A 10,626-nucleotide genomic window follows, 5' to 3' on the forward strand; every position below is an offset into this window, starting at 1 on the left:
ATTGTCATAGACAAAGTTCTAAAAATCATAATCCCATTTTCAATAGGTATTTAAGGATATTTGTCACTAATTATTCTGCAGAAGTACTACATTTCCAACCATATTGTGCCTGGAACAAAGACCATCGTTTTCAAAATGACATTTCTATTTTTCTGCCCTAGTTCTTACATTCAGTTTTATGATTGTTAAGTAAAAAATTTAATCTTCATATTTTCTCTGAGAAACATACATGCCCTTGAAAGAATAAAAAAAGAACAATATATTAATAAAATACCTGTCCGTGACTAAGGTTGAAATATTAAATAAAGAATCATTATGTCATTCATGAATTCATCTTCCAATTGTGTCTAGTTGTTTTTTACATCATTTGTTATATCAAATATTCCTAGTAAAAAACTACTAGACATGATTGGAGGATGAATTCATGAATCACATAATGATTCATTATTTAATATTTCAACCTTAATCATGGACAGGTATTTTATTAATATATTGTTTTTATTTAAGTCTTCAAGCAAACAAAAGCCCAGGACTGGATGGCTTCACAGCTGAATTCTACCAAAAATTTAGAGAAGAGCTAACACCTATCTTACTCAAACTCTTCCAGAAAATTGCAGAAGAAGGTAAACTTCCAAACTCATTCTATGAGGCCACCATCACCTTAATACCAAAACCAGACAAAGATGCCACAAAAAAAGAAAACTACAGGCCAATATCACTGATGAACATAGATGCAAAAATCCTTAACAAAATTCTAGCAAACAGAATCCAACAACATATTGAAAAGATCATACATCATGACTAAGTGGGCTTTATCCCAGGAATGCAAGGATTCTTTAATATCCACAAATCAATCAATGTAATACACCACATTAACAAATTGAAAGATAAAAAGCCTTTGACAAAATTCAACATCCATTTATGGTAAAAACCCTTCAGAAAGCAGGAATAGAAGGAACATACCTCAACATAATAAAAGCTGTATATGACAAACAAACAGCAAACATTATCCTCAATGGTGAAAAATTGAAAGCATTTCCCCTAAAGTCAGGAACAAGACAAGGGTGCCCACTCTCACCACTACTATTCAACATAGTTTTGGAAGTTTTGGCCACAGCAATCAGAGCAGAAAAAGAAATAAAAGAAATCCAGATTGGAAAAAAAGAAGTAAAACTCTTTTGCACATGACATGTTTGCACTGTTTGCACATGACATGATCCTCTACATAGAAAACCCTAAAGACTCCACCAGAAAATTACTAGAGCTAATCAATGAATATAGTAAAGTTGCAGGATATAAAATCAACACACAGAAATCCCTTGCATTCCTATACACTAACAATGTGAAAACAGAAAAAGAAATTAAGGAAACAATTTCATTCACCATTGCAATGAAAAGAATCCTTAGGCATATATCTACCTAAAGAAACAAAAGACCTATATATAGAAAACTATAAAACATTGGTTAAAGAAATAAAAGAGGACACAAATAGATGGAGATATATACCATGTTCGTGGATTGGAAGAATCAATATAATGAAAATGAGTATACTACCCAAAACAATCTATAGATTCAATGCAATCCCTATCAAGCACCAATGGTTATTTTTCACAGAACTAGAACAAATAATTTCACATTTTGTATGGAAATACAAGAAACCTCGAATAGCCAAAGCAATCTTGAGCAAGAAGAATGGAACAGGAAGAATTAACCTGCCTGACTTCAGGCTCTACTACAAAGCTACAGTCATCAAGACAAAATGGTACTGGCACAAAGACAGAAATATAGATCAATGGAACAGAATAGAAAGCCCAGAGATAAATCCATGCACCTATGGACACCTTATCTTTGACAAAGTAGGCAAGAATATACAATGGAGAAAAGACAATCTCTTTAACAAGTGGTGCTGGGAAAACTGGTCAACCACTTGTAAAAGAATGAAACTAGAACACTTTCTAACACCATACACAAAAATAAACTCAAAATTGATTAAAGATCTAAACGTAAGACCAGAGACTATAAAACACTTAGAGGAAAACATAGACAAAACACTCTCCGACATAAATCACAGCAGGATCCTCTATGACCCACCTCCCACAGTAATGGAAATAAAAGCAAAAATAAATAAATGGGACCTAATTAAACTCAAAAGCTTTTGTTCAATGAAGGAAACGATAAGCAAAGTGAAAAGACAGCCTTCAGAATGGGAGAAAAATAATAGCAAATGAAGCAACTGACAAAGAATTAATCTCAAAAATATACAAGCAACTCCTGAAGCTCAATTCCAGAAAAATAAATGACCCAATCAAAAAATGGGCCAAAGAACTAAACAGACAGTTCTCCAAAGAACACATACAGATGGCTAACAAACACATGAAAAGATGCTCAACATCACTCATTATCAGAGAAATGCAAATCAAAACCACTATGAGGTACCATCTCACAGCAGTCAGAATGGCTGTTATCCAAAAATCTACAAGCAATAAATGCTGGAGAGGGTGTGGAGAAAAGGGAACCCTCTTACACTGTTGGTGAGAATGCAAACTAGTTCAGCCATTATGGAGAACAGTGTGGAGATTTCTTAAAAAACTGGAAATAGAACTGCCATTTGACCTAGCAATCCCACTGTTGGGCATACACACTGAGGAAATGAGAATTGAAAGAGACACATGTACCCCAATGTCCACTGAAGCACTGTTTATGATAGCCAGGCCATGGAAGTAACCTAGATGTCTATCAGCAGACGAATGGATAAGAAAGCTGTGGTACATATCCACAAAGGAATATTACTCAGCCATTAAAAAGAATGCATTTGAATCAGTTCTAATGAGATGGATGAAACTGGAACCTATTATACAGAGTGAAGTAAGCCAGAAAGAAAAACACTAGTACAGTATACGAACACATATATATGGAATTTAGAAAGATGATAACGATAACCCTATATGCAAGACAGCAAAAGAGACAAAGATGTATAGAACAGTCTTTTGGATTCTGTGGGAAAAGGTGAGGGTGGGATGATCTGAAAGAATATCACTGAAACATGTATATTACCATATATGAAACAGATAGCCAGTCCAGGTTCAATGCATGAGACAGGGTGCTCAGGGCTGTTTCACTGGGATGACCCAGAGGGGTGGGAAGGAGAGAGATGTGGGAGGGGGGTTTTAGGAAGGGGAACACCTGTAAACCCGTGGCAGATTCATATCAATGTATGGCAAAAACCACTACAATATTGTAATTAGCTTCCAACTAAAATAAATAAATAAATAAATAATAAAAACAAATACAAAAAAATAATCACCTAACCAAATAATGGGAAGGGGAGGAAAAGACGACTTAAATCATGAGATAAATAGAGCATCCAAATGAAAATGACAAGAAAGAACATATAGCAATGCTCATATAAGACAAAATAGACTTTAAAACAAAGTTCATAATGAAAGATAAAGAAGGACACTGTATAATGATAAAGAGATACAAGAAGAAGGTATTACATTTGCAAATGTATGAACCCAATATATTAATGCCTTCTAGGTTGTACCGTGGTAAAGAGACACAAAAGACATATATTTGATTCCTGGGTCTGGAAGATTCCCTGGTATAGGAAATGACAACACTTAAATACATAAAATAACCTACAGATATAAAAGGAGAAATTAAAGGGAATACAATAATAGTAGGAGATTTTAACACCCCATTGACATCACTGGACAGATTTCCCAGATATAAAATCATTAAGGTAACTGAGATTCTTAATGACACAATAGAACAGTTGAACTTAATTGAAGTCTACAGGATGTTACATATGAAAAGCCCAGAATACATTCTTTTTAAGTGCACGTGAAACATTCTCAAGGATAGATTGCATTCCAGGACAAAAAACAGGCCTCATGAAATGTAATGGATAGAAATTATTTCAAACATCTTTTCTGACCACAACTGTATATAAGTAGAAATAAACCACAAAAAGTAAAAGTAAAAAAAAAAAAAAAAGATTACATGGATACTAAAAACTAACGGGTAAACAATGACATGAGAAAGAAAGTTTGAAAATACCTGGAGGATATGAGGGTGATCTGGTTGTGACATCTGTCACCCCACTGATCACCGGGGTTGATTAAGCTGATCTGGCTGGCTAGGCAGGTGTCCTTTTCCCCTCTCAACATTCCATGTGCATCCTTCCTGAAGCTGCATCCTCTGTCAAAGAGGACAACCATATCTGATAGAGGAGGACCAGTCTTCAGTCAAGGGTATATGCGTAGCTCCGTTTCCCAGCTAGAACCTTCAAACAAGCTCTCAGAAAATATCTGGAGTCAAATGATGATGAAAAGACACTTACAAAATCGATGGGATACAGCAGAAGCAGTTCTGAAAGGGAAGTTCATAGTGATACAGGATTCATCAGGAAAGAAGAAAATCTAGAGAATAAACTTATGGACATGGGGAGAGGGGAAGAGAGGTGAGATGTATGGAAAGAGTAATTTGGAAACTTACATTACCATATGTAAAATAGATAGCCAACTAGAATTTGCTGTATGACTCAGGAAACTCAAACAGGGGCTCTGTATCAACCTAGAGGGATGGGATGAGGAGGGAGATGGGAAGGAGGTTCAAAAGGGAGAGGATATATTTATACCTATGGCTGATTCATATTGAGGTTTGACATAAACCAACAAAATTCTGTAAAGCAATTATCCTTCAATAAAAAAATAAAAAGAAGAAAATCTCAAATAACCTAACCTACTACCTAAAAGAATTAGAAAAAGAGTAACAAACAAAACCTAAAGCTCAAAGAGGAAGGAAATGACAAAGATCAGAGAGGAAATAAAATAGATACAAAAACAGTAGAACATATCAATAAAGAAAAGAACTATTTTTCTTAAAGGTAAGTAAAATTAACATACTTCTAGCCAGGCTCACCAAGAATAAAAGAGAAAGAATCGAAATAAACAAAAGAAAAAAAATAAAAAGGTGAAATAATAACATATACTGAAGAAATAAAAAAAAAATAAGAAAATACTATGAACACTTATGTCAACAAATTAGATAATACACAAGAAATGGACAATTTTCTAGAAAAGTACAACCTACCAAAAGTGAGGAGAAGAAAAGAAAGAGATAATTTGAACAATGATCATTAGAAGTGAAACAGAATCTGTACTTTAAACAAATAACTGCCTGTAAACAAATGTTCAGGTCTGGATGGCTTCACTGGTGAATTTTACCAAATATACAAAGAAAAACTTATATCAATCCTTCTTGAGCTACTGAAGATTGAAAGAGAAGGGAACACTCTCAAAGACATTCAAGGAGGCTACCATTATCCTGATATCAAAATTAGACAAAGATACTACCAAAAAAAGAAAATTACCAGTCAATATCCTTTATGAATATAAATGCAAAAGTCCTCACAAAATATTAGCAAACTGAATGCAATAATATGTATAAAGGATCATATATCGTGATATATATATCTGAATCATTTTCTGTACACCAGAATCTAACACAAATTATAAATTAACTATACTTCAATTCAGAGAAGGCAATGGCACCCCACTCCAGTACTCTTGACTGGAAAATCCCATGGACGGAGGAGCCTGGTAGGCTGCAGTCCTTGGTGTCGCTAAGAGTTGGAGACAACTGAGAGACTTCATTTTTACTTTTCACTTTCATGCATTGGAGAAGGAAATGGCAACCCACTCCAGTATTCTTGCCTGGAGAATCCCAGGGACAGAGGAGCCTAGTGGGCTGCCGTCTATGGGGTCGCACAGAGTCGGACACGATTGAAGTGACTTAGCAGTAGCAGCATACTTCAATTAGAAAAAAATTCAAAGAACACACAGGAGAGATTTAGCTTTCCTCAAACAAAATGAATAGTTTTAGTGAGACTTTGGCTTTTGGAAAATTATTCCATAATAGTATGTATTCTGCCTGCTTTATGATAAATTTGATACTCAGTTCAGTCATCCAGCCGTGTCTGACTCTTTGCGACCCCATAAACTGCAGCACGCCAGGCTTCCCTGTCCATCACCAACTCCCGGAGTCCACCTGAACCCATGTCCATTGAGTTGGTGATGCCATCCAACCATGTCATCCTCTGTTGACCCCTTCTCCTCCTGCCCTCAATCTTTCCCAGCATCAAGATCTTTTCCAAGGAGTCAGCTCTTTGCATCAGGTGGCCAAAGTTTTGGAGTTTCAGCTTCAGCATCAGTCCTTCCAATGAACACCCAGGACCAATCTCGTTTAGGATGGACTGGTTTGCTCTCCTTGCAGTCCAAGGGATTCTCAAGAGTCTTCGCCAACACCACAGTTCAAAGGCATCAATTCTTCGGCTCAGCTTTCTTTACAGTCCAACTCTCACATCCATAGATGACCACTGGAAAAACCATAGCCTTAACTAGATGGACCTTTGTTGACAAAGTAATGTCTCTGGTTTTTAATATGCTGTCTAGGTTGGTCATAACTTTCCTTCCAAGGAATAAGCGTTTTTTAATTTCATGGCTACAATCACCATCTGCAGTGATTTTGGAGCCCAGAAAAATAAAGTCAACTACTGTTTCCCCATCTATTTGCCAAGAAATTTGATATTAGTTTAGCTTAATCTTGCTGTCATTCCACTTTTTTTCTGTTTACTGATGTCATCATGAAATATTCCCCTCTCTGTTCTATTTTATGTATTTCATCTTAGGGCTGAATTTTAGTTTGTATTGCCTCTGTGGATACTTACTTTAAAAAATAAAGTAAGAAATAAAAATTCTAATTATTGCTTTTCACTGAAGATTTACCACAATGTTTATAAATAAGTGTGTATCAGTTAATCTGTTAATATTAAAAATGATAAAATATAAAACTATACAGCTTTTTAAAAGATCAGAGCCACCATATTACTTAAACATATGGTACAATAATGTTTATAATTAAATTATAATATGGTTATTATATATGAAAATGCTATTTAATATGTTTCTGTTAAATAACACAATTTGGAACTGGGAAATTTCACATAGTAGGCAGAGATGTAGAACAACCAAGCAGAGTGATTAATATCTGTGGGCCTATTAATAATACCTATAGTTCATAGACATGCCTCAAAGCTACTCTTTTGCCTTTAGGAGAAAGCCCTATTGCCATATTGACTGAAGAATTTTTGGATTGCTTTTCTCATTTTTTTTTTTTAATATAAGAAACTTAGTTCCTAAAATTTTACAGTTAGATCTTAGGGCAAATGTATAATAATTTAAAGGCAGATCTATAGGCGTAAACACTAGAGGATCTAAAAAATGTGCTACCATTATTTTAAAAGGTGAAAAGCAACTTTGCACTTCTATTCATAGAAGGAATCCCAAACCTTGGAAAAATGCTTTTGAAAAGACTACAAATGGTGTAACTAATATAGAGGTCATTTCAATTGTTACTACTATGCATTTCTAAGAAAAAATGGTAAAGTATCAGAGCATGGGTGGCCCTTCAGGTGCACAGATCTATGTGTTTCATAAGAGAAAAAAGATTAAAAAAAAAACAAAATACAATCCTTTTTTTTTGGTGTGCCTTTGCCTAAATAGCACTTACTTCTGGAGTTAAATAGGGCGCAGACATTCTCATTATATTTACATATGTAATGATTTTTAAACAATGCTATTTTAATTGTTGCTATGGCTAGTGGAACAGATCATTTTGACTTTGATGCTTTTAAAGGGCAACTTTTAAACCCATTCAAAATTTTAAGCTTTTCAATTATAGCTGTCAGTTTTTTGAAAGCCAATGTCTGTTTCTTCAGACAATTTAAAGAGAACGCAAGAAAGAAATGGAAATCTACCATTATTCAAATCAATCAATCCAATATTGTATACATTTACTATATTGTATCAATCAGGTTGGATATCCATAGGATACTTCTTAAACATATAGGTTCATATTTCTGTATAGTTTGATAGTTTTTATTTTTATCTATAAATTATGTCAAGTAATTTATTCTTAGAGTTTTTGGATTTAGTTATTGATTATTTCCTACCCTCATGAGAGTCTAAAGAGGCCTTGAGTTTTCAAGTTTATATTGCTGCTAAAGTTCATGTTTAATTTGAGCTATGAAATGATGATAAAATTTGACATTTTAGTTCTCTATGATCCTTGTCTGACAGAGTGTGAAGTAAATGAGATATTGAAACCAGTGGAAAATTTCTGTGTGGGAATATTGAATGCTATTTGATCATTGGCTACCTTTTTCTGAGATCATGTCTCTGAAGCCAGTCGTACATAAAAACAAGGACCTCCTAGTCTCAAAGCAGAGGTGAAAGGCCAGCTGAGATAGCTCATCCTATCTGTGTTCTGACCAAGTTTGTCCTCCAATTGGTGCAATCTTAAGGCATAGACCCAGGTGTTATCAGGTAGTGTGGGTATGTAATCCATGCTTCTGCTGTCACACTGTTGAACAAAGATGGATACAGGAGAACTTGCTATAGATAAGCTACGTAAAATTTGGGAGGCCTCGGGATTGTTGCAGGAAATAATTTACCTTGGGATTCATGTTAACTAATATCTAATGTTAACTTTTATTCTACAGGTGAAGACAAGAATGAATCAAAATGAAAGTGGGTCAAAAATCTTCATTATGCCAAATATAATCTTTATGTCTCCAGATGTTTTGGGAAATATTTAATTCATTTTTTGATGTTAAGTTTTGTGTGTGTTGGGGGTGATTTCTCCATAGCTATTGCTGTTAGCTGCCTGGTTAGCTATAATGTTCAAATTCCCTCATCTTCAAATTCAATGCAATCTGAAAGTTTAAGTGGTTTGGTAGTATAATTCTTTTTCTATTAAAATAAACCCAGTTTTGTATTTATAAACTTGTTTTTAGTATATATGAAAGTGAAAGTGAAGTCACTCATGTGTCCGATTCTTTGCAACCCTGTGGACTGTAGCCCACCAGGCTCCTCCGTCCGTGGGATTCTCCAGGCAAGAATACTGGAGTGGGTTGCCAATTCCTTCTCCAGGGGATGTTCCTGACCCAGGGATCAAACCCAGGTCTCCTGCATTGCAGGCAGATGCTTTAACCTCTGAGCTACCCGGGAAGCCTTTAGTATATATAGTACAAATATTAGATGGTGAAAACAGCTAAATGAAATATAGTTTGCATGGAAGACACTTTATGTATTAAAAGATTTACTCTATTAATTTGACATTGTATAAGAAAGAATATTTATTGAAAATTACATGGTAGTGTATTTATTTATCCATTATATCATTATATAATGATTGTTCAAATCCAGATTTCTCAAATTACAAAGTAATTAAATACTGAAATATTAAGACACTTTAAAAATCCATGAATCAATCCTAACCTGTGAGGAACAAAGTTCTGGCTATGTTTACAGGTTGTAAAAATATTTTTCAAGAAAAATATGTTTGTTTGTTTGTTTGTTTTTTTGCTTTACTAGTGCTTTCAATTTCCTCAGTAATTTATTTTGCATTAGTTGTCCACAACTTCATGTAAAACTTTTAAAAAATATTTGTGTATTGAGACTATGTGATTCACTGACATCAATTCTGTTTTCATTCATTTAAAATATTTTCATAAATCAGAAATTAATATACATTCATAGTAAAACATGTGGAAAATAGAGGGGTATCTTTGACTCCACAGTCTTCACTCACTGTGTACTTTAAAGTCTACTATGTGAGGAAAAGATGTTGAGAGGCAAACAGGCTCTTACTTCATGAACATATATTTGGGAGGACATGTTTTGTTTTGTTTTGTTTTGTTTTAGGAGCAACCTGTATCTACTCTGTTTTTAGATTCATTTTCCTCTATAGGCCATTACAGAGTATTGAGTAGAGTTCTTCTTGCCTGCAATGCAGGAGACCAGGGTTCAATCCCTGGGTTGGGAAGATTCTCAGGAGAAGGGAATGGCAATCCACTCAGTATTATTGTCTGGAGAATCCTATGGACAGAGAAGCCTGGCGGGCTACATTCCATGGGGTCACAAAGAGTCAGACACGAAATGAGCAACTAACATACACAATGTGTATATGTCAATGCTAATATCCCAGTTTATCGCTCCCCCCTTATCCTCCATTGTTGTTGTTGTTCAGTTGCTCAGTCAGGTCTGACTCTTTGCATCCCCGTGGACTGCAGAACACCAGGCCTCCCTGTCCTTCACCTTCTCCTGGAGCTTGCTCAAACTCATACCCATCAAGTCAGTGATGCCATCCAACCATCTCATCCTCTGTCATCCCTTTGCCTCCTGTCTTCAATCTCTCCCAGCGTCAGGGTCTTTTCTAATGAGCCAGTTCTTTGCATTAGGTTACCAAAGTATTGGAGCTTCGGCTTCAGCATCAGTTCTTCCAATGAATATTCAGGATTGATTTCCTTTAGGAGTGACTGGTTTGATCCCCTTGCAGTCCAAGGGAATCTCAAGAGTCTTCTCCAACATTGCAGTTCAAAAGCATCAGTTCTTCGATTCTCAGCCTTCTTTATATTCCAACTCTCACATCCATATCAGTTCAGTTCAGTCGCTCAGTCGTGTCTGGCTCTTTGCGACCCCATGGACTGCAGCACACCAGGCCTCCCTGTCCATCACTAACTCCCGGAGTTTACTCAAACTCATGCCCATTGAGTCGGTGAGG

This window comes from Bos grunniens, chromosome 5 (genome assembly GCF_055505025.1).
Source record: "Bos grunniens cultivar Pamir isolate PY7600 chromosome 5, Bosgru_T2T1.0, whole genome shotgun sequence".
In the NCBI taxonomy this organism is placed as follows: Eukaryota; Metazoa; Chordata; class Mammalia; order Artiodactyla; family Bovidae; genus Bos; species Bos grunniens.